At 43.2% G+C, this 15,386-nt stretch overlaps 1 pseudogene; it reads left to right on the plus strand.

Annotated features, from left to right (window-relative positions):
• Positions 1–210: 210 nt before the first annotated feature.
• On the plus strand, positions 211–7,989 carry LOC148120242 (protein FAM53A pseudogene; annotated as a pseudogene).
• The last annotated feature ends 7,397 nt before the right edge of the window (positions 7,990–15,386 follow it).

Consider the following 15,386-nt stretch of genomic DNA (forward strand, 5'->3'; position numbering starts at 1 on the left):
GATTTTTTTTTTTTTTTTTGAACTTTGGGACAGTATGAAAAACGATAGTCACTCGAGAAAAACCACCTTTGGACATTTCCATTTTGATCTTTCCCAGGCCTGGTTATATGATCCTCATTCTGCCTGGTGTTACTGGGTATGGACAGCAGCATCCAATTAGCAACCTGCAGGGGTCCGCAAACACTGCGGTGCTCTGTGCAGCTGAGCGTGATGGGGGTGAACGTGGCCTGCCGTATCCTCAGAATACCTGGACCATTAGCGTACAGCCGTGACTTCTGCTTGCTGTTGAGAATACTTTCTGCTTCCTTCTGTGCTGAGATCTGAGTCTCTAGGGAGCTGCCATGGTTCAGAAGCTTTTATTTTCTGGCACAACCGCTGTGGAGGTCCAGTTCTATGGGACTGAGTGCCCAGTGTTGGGTCTTCCCTATGGTGTTAGCAGGGCTTGGCTGGAGAGAACGGAGGCCAATTTTGTGTTGTTCTACAAGCAGAGAAATGGGGGTTCTTCGTGGTCTCTTCTAGACTCACTCTTAAACCATAATTCTGTTTTATTTCCCATTGACTTATAGACAGTTCTTTCTTTGGTAGTGCTTTGAGATTGGGTCCCTATGTAGATAGGGCTATCCTGGTATTCACTGCTGGGATTAAAGGCGTGCACCACCATGCATTAGCTACTATACACCGTTCTTTCAATGTCCTGGACTCAGGCTGACTGTTTTATAATTCCTGTTCTTCATTTCCAAAGCTTCGCAACTGCCCCTACCCCTGCTCCATTCCCCTTCCGGTCTCTTGCTGGTCAGTTCTGCTTTTGACTCTGCTTGCCCATCTGCTTGCTTGAGCGGGCTCACTAGTTTGAAGTATGGCCGCTGCTCTCACCCGGCCAGAATCACGAAAAGTGCTCACGCTGTGTGCCATGTACTCTGCCCACTAGTGGGGGTGAATTCCGCCGAGTGCCAAGGACATGCTGATTCGGAGGCACACGGGCTTGTTCAGAATCTTCGCTGCTTCTTGCTGTGATAAATGCCCACCCAGAAGGCAGAGCCCAGAAGAAAGTTAAACTGAAAGGCAGTGCCTAAGAACTGCCATTTCCCTTAGATTTCTGAGGCATTAGAAAAAAAGGGAACAAAGAAAATAAAAGAGAAATATCAAAGAAAAGTGGGCTAATGTTGCCTTTCAAATATCAAATATCCAATCTCCTATTGGCTTCCAGATAGTCCCGTGGGAAGCTTACTCATTTTTAATTGCTGTTACAGAAAATAAATGAAAAGCAAAACCACATAAAAAGGAAAACCACGAAAGCCTGAGTAATGGGAAGAAGTCAGAATTAATCATTTCTGTTTATAATCAAAGTAGTTAGCATAATTTACCCACCGTGATTAGATCTCTGTCTGCAGGGCAATTGTTTTTCAAGTCATTTTATTGCTATTTTTTAATTTTATTTTTTAAATTTTATGTGCATGGGTATTTTGCTTGCATCTCTGTCTGGTGCCCAAGGAGGTTGGAAGAGGGCCTGGGCTGTCCTGGAACAGGAGTTGCAGACATTTGTGAGCTGCCATGTGGGCACTGGGAATCAAACCTGGGTGCTCTCAAGGCTATCCAGTACTTTTACCTACTCTTAACCACTGAGCCATCTCTTTAGACCCCATAACTCTTTTTAGGTTTACCTTTGGGTCTGACCCTTTTATTGAGAAATACATGGATAGGTTCCAACAGAACACATCGATATCTTGTAGAAAAGAAAAAGAGAGAGGCCCCTTTCCTAGGCTGGCAGTTGCAGCAGCCCTACATCCTGTATTATTTTAATCGTGTCGACCGTAGGAGTCTTTGCATATGTTCAGCTCGGATGAAATCAGTCTAATGAGGTAAGACCCAAGAAATTTTAATTAGTTGGTGTGAAAATGTTGATATCTCATGCTGCTTTGTGTGGGTTTATTTCTGGGAAAAGGAGCAGTGCATCTCTTTTTCCTCCTAAATTTTTCCAATTACCCAGTTCTCAGTACGGTAGGTTTCCCATCTGCCTATTAATTCAGTCAGAGGAAGCTGGATGGCATCACCGGCAGGTGTTGGAAAACTCTTACCATTCGGATTGCTGAGACTCAATGCAGTTACAAACTAGTCCCTGTGACCCTAGAAAGTTCCAAATATTCCCCGAAAAGTTGTTCCCGAAATACCTTCCCTCCAAAGCCCATTTGTGCCAGACATGCAGGTTAAGAAAGAGACCCTTGGGCTTCTATTGCTGGAACGCACCAGGCAGAGAATAAATTGCTTCCCAGAACTTGGCAAAGCTCTGCATTCTAGATGCAGTCTGTAGCAGTTTAAAAGTTGTCTGACCTTTGTGCAGAGAGCTGACTCCAAGAGCTAGCTCAGCACATAAAAGAGACACTCGGTTCGTAGTTACGGAAACTCAGATTCAGGGAGCCTCTTAAACCTGCTTTGAGAAAAGATTGGAAAGACCCTGTGAGCTACAGGGGCAAAACCAAAGAAAAGTTGCTTATCGATCATTGTGCATTGAATTGGCCCAAGTCAAAGACGTTACTCCTCCCAATCTTCAAATTTCCCCTCTAAGGCCGACTTCCACTCCGATTCTCACAGAGCCTTCTTCTCGTTTCATTATTGTTGCTCTGATAAAATGCCCTGACAAAAGCAAATTAGGAGGATAAAAGTGTATTTTAGCTTGTAATTCCAGGTTATAGCCCATCATTTCAGAGAAGCCCAGGCTGCAGGAATTTGAAATAGCTTGTCACATCATAGCCTCAGCCAAGAGCGGTGAGAATGGACACATGTGTGCTTCCTTGTCTTCTTGCTTTCTCATGCTCTTAATATAGTTCAAGACTTTCTGCCTAAGGAATGGTGCCACCCACACTGGGCGGGGCCCTTCCACATCAGTTAATTTCTGAAGACAGTCCCCCTACAGACATATCCATAGGCCAATTTGTGGCAGGTTGTCAATTAAAGTTGCAGACAGAGATTCCTTTGCTTTGTTAAGCGGATGTAGAAGTTGTAAGAAAGGGATTTGGTGGTTCATAGAAAGGACAAGGAACTAAAAGATACGCAATTCAAACATCAGGCAAAGGGAACCAGGGAGTCAAAACCTAGAACTCACCTCAAGAGACTCCCTACCTCCACAGCTTTTGCTAGGCCAAGCGGGGCGCTGTCATGGCCACTGGAAACGGAATGTCATTTCAAGCTGCTGCTGACATTAAGCTACCAAGAGTCTTCTTCTGGCAGACCCCACCATTCCCTGCATCATTCGGTTGGATTGCAGATCTCGGCTGAGGCCTCGTTCCATGCCAGATCTAGGAAAACAGCTGTGTACATTACATGTAGAGTTTGCTGGGTGGGTCCTCCCGACTGCCAAGAGTCATACAAGAAGAGTTAAAAGAAAACAAATAAACAAAGACCAATTGTCACTATGGTTGTCGGGGAGGGAGAGTGGCAGGAAGAGTAAAATTATGTTTCCAAAGGGCTTGGGGGAGCCAGGTGGCTCAGAATGTCCCTCGCTATTTTCAAAAGGAATCTGAAGTTTAGAATATAGTAAGAATATCACTGACACAAAGTCGAGAGTCACCCACTGCGACAAGGGCTGTGAATGGCAATGCTGGATATTTAGGCTTTATACTTCTTATTCTAGGTAGATACTCCTTCTGTCTGTCCTTTCTTCAAATAGGCATTGAGTTTGAACTTAGTTGCTCCAAAATACCACCTCCTTTTATCTTCTATTTTCCTTTTCCTGTGTGTGTGTGTGTATTTGGTATCCATGGATGCGTATGCATATTTGCATGTGTGTGGGCACACTGTGTGTGCATGTGCATGTGGAAGCCCAGGGTTGATGTAGAAAATTACCCTCTATTGCTCTTCCATCATTAAGTCAGGGGCTCTCAATCAAACCCAGAACCCGCTGATGACATAGTTAGTCTCACTAGTCAGCTTGTTCCTGGGGTCCCTTGTATCAGACTTCCCATTGGAATCATGGGCAAACTGTGTAGCTCACACAGTATTTATGTGAGTGCTGGGGGTCTGAACTCTGGCTCCCACGCTTTGGTGGCAGGCACTTTAACATGGAGCTTTCTCTCCAGTTCCGGATCTTCGTGCCTACACGTGTTTTCTAATTCCTTCATAGACTGATTTTTGTGCTGACTTTGCTCTAATAAGTTGCCTATAATGTCCCGTGGACCCCTTTGACTTTGCTTATGTTCCTCACCCTCAGCAATGTCTTGTTCACAGCGAAAAGGACTTTAATATTCAAAAGGATGGGAATTATGGTTGGAAAATCTGTGCCCTCCAATCCGTATGTTGAAACTCTCACTTCCATTGCGACCTTCTGAGGAGGGCCTCATAGGAGATCCCACCACTGTGTGGGAATGGCACTTACACAGACTAAGATGCCTCTGATGGCCCTAGGCATGATAGCTAATCTTCATTGTCAACTGGATTGAGAGTCACCTAGGAGACACACCTCTGGGCATCTCCTTGACAGAGGTTTAACTGGGAGGGCAGACTGAACTTGAAGATGAATGGCACCCTCCCCATGGTCTTGAAGTCTTTGAATGAATGATAAGGAAACAATGGAGGAAGGCAGCTGAGTGCCGCCACTGTCAGCTTCCTGGTCTGCTGAGGTGTGGAGAAGCAGGCTCACCCTCCTGCCGCTAGTTTTAAGCCCTGTTCTCACAGTCTTGCCTTCCCCACCACAGCAGATGGTATCTTTTCAGATCTTGAACTAAACAAATCCTTCTTTCCTTGAGCTGCTTCTTGTCAAGTATTGGGTCACATGAAGGTGGAAAGTAACGAATACACTTGGTGACACACACTTACAAGACCACTGCATACACAATGCATCTGACAAAAAGTCCTTACACAGCCGCAGACTGTGGGTGGGCTGGTGAGGAGGGGGGTGTAGATTAAATGGAACCCCAAGGGTAGGGTTCTGATCTCTAGGGGATGAGGCATCAGGATCAGTCTTCTCTCCCCTTTCTCAAGGCTGAGAGAGAAAGCCCTAGAAATAGCTAAAATCTGCCTGGACTTTGATCTTAAATTTTGCAGCCCCCAGAATTGTTAGAAAATTAATTTCTGTTATTTCCAGCCTGTCTTTTATGGTATTCTGTTATGTCTAATTCCTTCAAATGGTTGGAATATTGTGCTCTCACTGCCCATTATATACTTTAGGATGCATTTTCCTCGGCTGCGCCACTGGTTTCTCTGCAGACACTGGACTTGCTGAGAAATTACTCCATTGCTCTCTTTGATTGTATTGCTGTGTACAATTACCAATAACAAATGCTTTTATAGACTATAGGTCTTCATTCATTGAGAATCTTGTGTAGTACAACTGTGTCTAGTAGCATCATTGATGATACATCCTAATGGAAAGTTAAATAGAAAATTGCCCGTAAGCACTGCAAGCAAAACAGTAAAGAGATTATTGGAATGTTTGCCTCCTAAAGACATATCCAAAACATGTAACATGTAAAATTTAAAATACTTTATATAATAACCATACATACACGTAAAGTTTGGATTTAACCTAGTTTCCACTGTCTCACCTCCAATTTATCCCCTACCCTCATGACACATAAAGTCCTGTGTCATTTTTCTGTTTTGTGGTACAGGGGATTGAAGCCAGGGTCTCACACATGCTGGACAAGCACTCTGAGGCTGAGCTCTGTCCCCACCCATTTTATGCTTTTGTTTTGAGATAGGGTTTTGCGAAATGGTCCAGGCAAGGCTCGAATTTGTAATCCTCTTTCCTAAGACTCCTGAATAGTTAGTATTTCAGAGCACTCCCAACAGGCCTAGCTTATGTGACCAAGTTTCTGTTTCTAAGAAATTACCAGAGCACATTCAATGTCTTTTTTCATTTAAACATTTGAAACATTAGGACTCAACAAATGAATTACATCCAAGATGTAAAAGATCTTGGAATTTTGTTTTAGAATAGGCAAATAAACTTTTTTGTTTGTTTGTTTGTTTGTTTTGTTTGTTTGTTTTTCGAGACAGGGTTTCTCTGTAGCTTTTAGAGCCTGTTCTGGAACTAGCTTTTGTAGACCACTTGCAGCATTTGGTTCTCTCCTTTTACCATATGAGTTCTAGGGATTGAACTCATGTTGTCAGGCTTGGTAGCAATTGCCTGTACTCACTGACCCATCTTGCTGGCCCTTTAAGGGAGATTCTTGAAGTATATAGTTATCTTTCAAGAGAGTTGCTAGAAACTGGAAGTGCCCCCAAATCACGTGATACCAAATAACATAAGACACCACACTGTGTGCATGGTATTTGGTCACAGAAACATGATTGAGGTGGTTAAGCTGCTGTGTGTGGGTGTGCATCTAATGTAAGAGTACATATGTGTGCACACTCATGTGAAGTCCAGAGGGCAATCTTGGGTGTGTCCTAAGGTGTCATCATGATTTTATTTGAGGCAGTGTCTCTTGCTGGCCTGGAATCCACCAAGTTGTCTGTCTTCCCAGAGTGCTGGGATTTTAAGATTTTTTAAAAGTATTTGTTCTGGGGATCGAACTCAGGTTCTCATGACTGAGCTATGCCCCAGCCCATGATCCATCATTTTTAGGGTGAGTAATTTTACATGATATCAAGGCATTGGATTTGGACTGGTTCTGAGGAGTGTATCTAATAAATCAAAGCAAAAGCAGGCAGACTCAGGACTCTGAGGGACTGCTTCTCTCTTCCTCCAGTTTGGGTAAACACTTGCCATCTGTTTTTCATTGTTTTTAGTCAGAAAAAGAAGCTCTCTTGAAAGAATGAATGTGTGTTTATTGTGGATTTTCACATGCTTCCAAATCTTTAATCAGAATGGTCTTGGAAACTCAGTTCTGTGGATTGAAAATTCTCACACTTAGGAGACTTGAAGCATGGGATCAAAAATAACATTCCTGACATTTTCATACAGTAACTAACATATTCTCCCCAAATATAGTCAGTACTGCAAAAATGACGCTTCGTTTCAGAGCCTGAAATAATTTTGTATTAGTATCATTAACACAGATATTTAAAAATGTGGGTCCAAGGACTTGAGATGTAGTTGTTAGTCAAGTCCATGCACAAAGTCCCAGGGTCAATCCACAGGCTTGGTGGTGCACACCTCTCATCCCAGCACTTGGGAGGTAAGGTCCAGAGGATCAGAAGTTCAATACCATCTTAGACTACCTAGCAAGCTTGTGGTCAGCCTGGGATAGAGTCGATCCAGTTTAAAAACAAACCGAAGAAAGCCAAGAATAAAACAAAATAAGTTCAAGCACAAACTTATACTCAAATAAGCGTCTACTTTTGGTAGAAAAAAATATATATGTGGATGGCAGTGAGGGCAGCGCAAGCTCAGGTCCGCCTTGGCTTTCTGCAGGACCCTGCCCGTTTTCCTCCAGGCGTCGACTGTCTCTCTCACAAGAGCACCTTGTAGATGCGAACACTTGCCTGCCTTCAGCCAGCAGCACCCCCACATCCACACCTGAGCTAGGCCGACACCATGGCCTGCTCCGGTGCCGCTCACAGCCTTGTGTGTTGGATGGGAGGAGGGTCCGGCGCAAACGGAGACGGGAGGAGGATGCCAGGTGGACGCGGCCGTCCTTGGACTTTCTGAAAATGACACGGACTTTAAAAAACTCAAAGAGCCTTTGCTCCCTGGACTATGAAGATGATGAGGACGATACCCAGGCGAAGACGGTTGTGTCCTCCCCGTGTAACTCTCAGGGCCTTGTGGGCATCATCACACCTGGCTCCAGCCCAAGGATCCCCAGACCTGGCCCAACCAGCCCCAGTGCCTGGGCTTCAGGGGAGCCAGAGGCCAGCACAGGAGAGGGTGGGAGCAGTGGGGAACCCAGTGACTGGGACAGTGCAGGAGAGGAGGGTGTCTTCCCACTGGACCACAACGACCTGGACCTGGAGCAGATCGAGAACAACTGAATTTTGAATGAGCTTAGTTACTGTCTGTCACCTTGGTGCCTGACCAGTGGAAATAACTTGTGTGTTATTTTAAAAATTGAGGCGTAATTTTGATTCAGTTTTTCCTAAAGAAGTATTTTGCATTTTTATGGCTTCTACAGTTTGGGAGAGCTTCTCTATTTTGAAATGGCTTTTCAGAGGGCATTGTATTAAACATGGTTCTGCCTAGAAAAAAAAAAAAAAGAAAAACTGAAAACCAGAGAGGGGAGACCATATTCTGAACGCAAAGAGGCTTGCTGAGGTCCTGCCCCACCCATCCTGTATTTAGAGTCTGGTCAGTCATTCTCATCACCCTGAGCTGAGCCCCCATGTTGGATGGTATGTTGCTTGAGGTTACATTGTCTGAACTGATGCCATGGCCTCTCTTTTGCTCTGATGACCTATTACACAGTAACATACCACCAAGTGGGGCTCCAGTGCACCCGTTTTGTTTCTCGCTTCCAGCTGGCATCCTTGCAGATACCCACGCCAGCTCCCTGCTTCTGTCAGTCCTTCCGGAGCCTGCAGCTTGCCGTTTATCCTTGAAGGGCTCATCATGGCGGCTGTGCCCATGGTCCTGCTTAGAAATCTGGGCTCGGACCAGTCTAAGCAAAAATCTAACAAAACACCCTCCTCGCTTCTGCATTCTGCTCTTCTTCAGTTTCGTCTCCTCCGTCCTAGGACTGCGGCTGCTTCTTGCTGTTTCTCATCTGTGTCGTCCCAACCTTCTCACATCTGCTAACCAGGGTCCTGGTTAGCGTCGCTCAGTGTAGTTTGTGATTTCATTCACTCGGTCCTGAAGACTACTGTACTACTGTATCTAGACTCAGGATTTGTTCATCACACACACACACACACACACACACACACACACACACACACACGATGTGAAAACATTGATAAATAATAAAGAAGGAAAATTATTCTGCACTAATTGATGGTAGAAAGAGAAAACAGGATAAATATTTATTTAGTCTTTGTCTCCAATTCCTGACACAAAACTCTCAAATTCCTTTGGCTAGCCTTTGTGATAGGAGTGTCTTTTATTCTAACAGAACCCTGTCCAAAGCATGATTAGAAGGTTTAGCCCAGACCTCCTGGGAGAGGAGAAGGCTGGAGACCGAGCTAACCACCCTTAACTAATTATCCAAGAAGTTGCGGCTGTGTACTGGGACCTCCATAAACCATAAAATTATGGAGTCTGGAAGGCTTCCATGTTAGTGCATGTATCCACATGCTTAGGGATGTGGTGTGTTCCATGTCAGTGTATGTATCCACATGCTTAGGAATGTGGTGTGTTCCATGTTAGTTTGTATATCCATATGCTTATGGATGTTGTATATTCTATGTTAGTGTATTTATTCATATGCTTAGGGATATTGTGTGTTCTATGTTAGTGTGTGTATCCATATGCTTAGGGATGTGGTGTGTTCCATGTTAGTTTGTGTATCCATAGGCTTAGGGATGTGGTGTGTTCCATGTTAATTTGTGTATCCATAGACTTAGGGATGTGGCATGCCTCCTAGCTCCATGAAGATTGAAGCTTTAGCATGTGGGACACATGGAACTGGATGCGATTGGAGATGGGGTCCAGATAGGGGCATAGAAAACCTGTCACTCTCAGGATCCTGAGTGGGCGGGACGCATGGGAAGATCCAGTCTGGGTCTGAAGAGAAGAATTTGGCCTTAGTGGGAACTACTGTGCACTGATGTAGTAACTATGATCTGATCTTTATTATTGAACTCAAAATGAACATTCTAAAAGCAGAAATAAGACAATGTCTGGGATATGGGGCTGGCAAATATGAAGCAGCTAGGAGGTCTTCATGACACTGTAGAAAATGTTTAGAATTCCATTATAAATGCCAGTGTGTACACTCATGTTCGTATACATAGGTATGCTTACCTGACCATAAGTACACACTTGTTTATATGTTGAAGTCTGTACCTGTTCATGCATGTGTATTCCCATGTGCATGTGTGTGTGCACATGTATATATGTGCACCTGCTTGTGAGTGTATGCAGGCTTACATATGTTTATATATTTAGTGCAGTGGCGATTAGGATAGGAAAGTTCCAGATAATTCCCTGAAGCAGCAGAATAAGGGAAAATTTACCCTTACAGTGCTAACTGAGGGATCATATTTCTGGCAACTGAGGAGGGTTAGCTAATGATGCCCCAACAACCTGGGATATCAAGCTGATATCCTAGAGCCTGGGATATCCATGTGGATATGCCTCTATTCATATCGACACTGTAGTAGCAATTTCAGCTAGAGACAGTGATAATTAGGACTGAGCAATAAGGTCAGGTCTCTTCTAGTTCGTCAGAAACACTTCTTGTATGTTAATAGCTGTAATAGCTAATTATGAGTGGCCTCCCTGCTGTTTCAATAACATGTTATTCATTTACAAATATCACTTAATCCTTGCTCCTGCTCTCTCGCTCTCTCCATATCGAATTAGATAAATTAGCTGCTGTCAGCGTCGTCTTTCTACAGAGAGCTCTGATCACATTACTTGTCTATAAAAGAAATAAAGTATCTGTAGTGAGCATTCTCTTCCCTCTCAGTGAATAAATTCAAACTTTATGTCATGACTTTTGAAGCTGAACTATGAACTAACTCCAGGCTACCTCTCCAAGTCCTAGTGTGAGTCCCTCTAATGATCAGAGGGGACGTACCAAACATGCAACAATCAGATAAATGTGGGCCCATGTCAGAGGTGACCTCCTGGTTATTGGACAGAGGGAAACACAGACAACTTGAGTGGCAACTGGATAGTGATGTGGACACCTCAGAGACAAGGATCAGGGACTTTGGACAACTAGCTTCCATGTGTTCTGTCCTTTGAGAGTTTCATAAAACCTTCCTGTAGGCACCACACAATAGTGGCCCCACTTGTCCTTGCTCTCTTCCCCCCAGATTCATTGCTACTGCCTGGTTAATAGTTTGACTTCATGAACTGCAATGAAGCCAAATAATTCAACCTGAATGAAAACCAAATCTGCTGCTTCTATTGGTCAATAGAACCATATGTTTCTTAGTCATGTCAATCTGTCCTACAGGGAGGGCAACTGGTCTTTTAAATACCCAAATACTGAATTTTCTCCAAAGACAAAATTTATTTTTTTATTGTATACTAATGCAATTCTGGTTAAATTTATTTGAATGCAATCTTTGTAAAAATTTTGGGTTCTATTTCCTCCATAATTCTTTTATGTTTCCATTATTGCATTAATATGCTTCCCAAAAGATACTACGTAATATATAAAATATAAAGCTTTTATGTTAACAGATGGTATGCTATATTATTTTTCTGTTAACATTATACTTCTAAACTTATTTTTTCTGTATTTTGATTTTTTTTTACTTCTTTTAGATACACCAAAGCAATCACCTCTAACAGAGCCCTCATAAATGTTGTATTACAAACCTATGACTAAAAGCTTCTGTACTGTTGGATCTTGAGAGGTGGCTCAGTGGCTTAGAGAGCTTGCTGCTTTTGAAGAGGATCCAAGTTTGTTTCCCAGCAACCATATTAGGTAGTTAAGAGTGCCTGTTATCCCAGCTCTGGGGAGTCTGATGCCCTCTTCTGGTCTCCTCGGGTACATGCACACATATGTGCAAGAATGCCTGCACACACACACACACACACACACACACACACACACACACACACACACACTTTTTTTTTCCTCAAAACTTCACTGTTGCTTCCATCTTTGGGCAGAGGCATGTATCAGCATCTCCAGAAAGCTTCTCCTGTCTGAGCTTCATTAGAATCACTGTGGGGAGCCCTAGGAACCCCACTTCTGAGAGAACACCTCACATAGAATGAACAAACCCGGGTCTCTAGAAAAGGGACCCAGGCTTCAGTATTTTTCCCAGGTGGCAGTTGCATGCATTCTTGATAAAGAATGACTTAGCACATCTGGTTTTCATTTATCCTGTACAATTTTCCCAGAAAATCCAAGGGCTATAGAATGAAGTTGCCTGCTTTTTCCCAGATAATCACTGCTTTGATACATTTCAAATGAGCCAGAACACCCCTGTTGTGACAAGTCCTTCTCCATGGCAACACATTTTGTCATTTGTGTCTAAATGGAATTTCATAATCCTTAGCCCACACTCTAGCATGTTGCTTGTTAACCTTCTTCCTGGATGAGGTTGCAGACAAAATTCCATTATTATTATTATTGCCATCAGAAACCACACATTGTAGCATTTTCTTTGTAGCTGCTGTTAAGAAATTAGTCTTTCAAAACCTAGTAACAGAACTACTTGTTATTCATTTACTAGAGAAAGTTCTCTTTAATCATCAATTTTTAGAGTTTTTTTGCATATTTCATTAAATGACACTTCAGTGAAAGCAAAAAAGCAAAACCATTCAAAACTCAGAGATAGAAGTGACTAAAATTGAGGAAAGTTTAGACTCCTCTTTGTTACCTATAAGTTCTTTCAAACAAACGTGCAGTGAGAGTAAAGGTCTGCTCAAGGATCCTGATTTGGGGGTGCTCTAAGACTGAACAAGATGGTCAGAAGGCAGAGTGGTACCCTCCTCTAAAGATGATGCCATTCTAAGACTGAACAAGATGGTCAGAACAAGATTGTCAGAAGACAGATTGGTACCCTCCTCTAAAGATGATGCTACTCTAAGATTGAACAAGATTGTCAGAAGGCAGAGTAGTACCCTTCTCTAAAGATGATGATACTCTAAGATTAAACAAGATTGTCAGAAGGCAGATGGTACCTTCCTCTAAAGACGATGCTACTCTAAGACTGAACAAGACTGTCAGAAGGCAGAGTGCTACAGGGAAGAAACTAATGTTCCTCTGGTTTTTCTCCAGGTGTCAGGGTGGGCTTTTGAGAGCATAGACGTAGTTTCATTGGTCTGTGCGGTGATGATCCCAATGCATCTCATTCACCTTGAGATCACAGAATGCCTGCTGGGTATGTCATCCAACACGTGACCTTGCACTGTGGCCCCTGGACTGTCCTCCTGGAGAAAGCCCCAGTCCTGTGAAGCAGGGTCAGTTTACTCCACACATCTGACTTACCCAACCTCTTTTCTGAATGTCTCCAACATCCTCACCGTGGAAATTCTGATGCTTGGAGAGATATTAATGAGAGTTAGGTAATGGGTAAATTAGCAATAAAACTTTTTTAAAACTTTCTCATTTTGCAGGGGTCTATTTGCCCTAAACATTTAACCTAGCCCCGTGCATCTTATTCTAGATGACTGAAACAGAAAGCTATTCTGAACTCTCCCCGTCCACGTCCACCCCATGACACTCTCCTTCGACTCTCTGCCCTTGCTCTCACACCTGTGGCTCCAAATGCTTGAACTAGGGCTTATTCTATCTCCTTGTCTGCAGGAGGAAAACTGTGTGCACTGAAAGATCAAACCATCTTAGTCCTCTGCACCTCCTAATTTACAATTTCAATCATCAGTTAGCAAACTGATACAAATTCTCTACATTATATCTGACACATCCCTCTGAAATCTCAGTCATTTTACAGATAGGAAAACAAAGCCATGCACTACTCAATGTCTTTGTAACAGACAGAAGTTACAAGAATCGTTTTGGCGAGTCTTTTAATTAATGGTTATTGCCATGTGTCGGTTTCCTTTCTGGAGTAGAAGTTACAAAAGGGCAGCCCTGAGTCTGTGAGTGGGGCCTGGGCTCTAGGCAGCATTTAGCCGAAATTGAGAGATTGACAGGAATTTTTGATCTCTCTTTCCTCCATTTATATAAAATGATAGATAAGGAACAAAGCATAAATAATTACTAAGTGAAAAGGAAAAATGAGAGGACCCAGCAGGAAGCAGGAAATTGCAGCAGGTTTTGGAAGAAGGAAAGCAGATGAATGAATGGCAATCAACTTGGCTGTCTTTACAGAGCGAGCCCAGAGCGGGTACAGAACCAGCTGCTTTGTTCCAGGCAACTGCTGAGAGATTCACAGCAGGCAAGATGAGGAGAGAGAGGAGGCATGGTTTTGTGTAGTTGTTTCCTCCAGGTTGGACATGAGCATCTCCTGATGAACCACAGGAGACCCTTATGAGATCAGAGCTAGTCACATTTCCTCCTAGATGGAGCAGAAGATAGCAAAACTCATGAAGCAACACTCAGAAGACTCCCAAGGTCCTTTGTCAAGGTTATATAAAGGCTAAACAATTGCTGGAGAAGGGAAAACCCTTAAGTGGTGTATTTAGAGTCTATAGGGTAAGTTTTGCTTCATTGCTACTAAAATGATGTTTTTGTTCTTGTTACAACTTGTAATTAGCTGTTAGTCAACATATGAAGGTTACCAGAAACCAGAGATTGTGTTTTGAGAGCTTATTACCTTTTCAAGCCCTCTTAGGGACTGTTGGTAGGCTCAAGTGCTTCATTTACATATTCAGGGGGAGGGACTTACAATTCTTGGTAGGATCTAACAGTAGATAGAGAATAATTTTTTTCCTCAAGATTTTTTTCCCTTTGTAACATGAGGGACTGGCTTGTTGGGGTTTCTGCCCTGCCTGGTACCCCACAACCGGCAAACCCCAAAGAAAATCACACACAGGACTCCATAAGGTTATAAACTGATTGGCCCATTAGGTCAGGCTTCTTGTTGGTTCTTATAACTTATATTAACCCATTATTCTCATCTATGGTAGCCATAATGGCTCCGTACCTTTCTCAGCTGGGCAAGTTACATGCTGCCTCTTCGGTGGTCTGCGCAGGAATCGCTGAGGAAGTTTTCTCCCCCCTAGCCTTATCCTGTTCTCATTGCCCTGCCTCTACTTCCTGTCTGGTTGACCTGCCTATACTTCCTACCTGGCCAATCAGCGTTTTATTAAAATACATGATTGACAGAATACAGATAATTCTCCCATCTCTTGTCATTGTAAACTTTTGTATCTACTCCCTTTATGGATAAAACAAATGGAAAAGTAACAAACAAGTACACGTACACACACATGCACATGCACACACATGCACATGCACACCCATACACACACACATACACACACACACACACGTACGTACATGTGCACCCATACATCTACACCCCCCACACGTACATGTATACCCATACATCTACACCCCCCACACGTACATGTATACCCATACATCCACACATGTACATCCACACCCATACACACACACGTACATGGATACCCATACATCTACACACCTATATACACATGTACATGCACACCCCCACACCCATATACATTCATGTACATCCATACATCCACACACGGACATCCACACCCATATATCCACACACCCATACATACACACATACACACGTACATGCATACCCATATATCTACACACCCATATACACATGTACATGCACATCCCACACAACTCATATACATACATGCACATTCATACATCCACACACATACATACGTACTCATACACATGTACATGCACACCCATACACACATGTACATGCATACC

This window comes from Myodes glareolus, chromosome 12, assembly GCF_982192425.1.
Source record: "Myodes glareolus chromosome 12, mMyoGla1.1, whole genome shotgun sequence".
NCBI lineage: Eukaryota > Metazoa > Chordata > Mammalia > Rodentia > Cricetidae > Myodes > Myodes glareolus.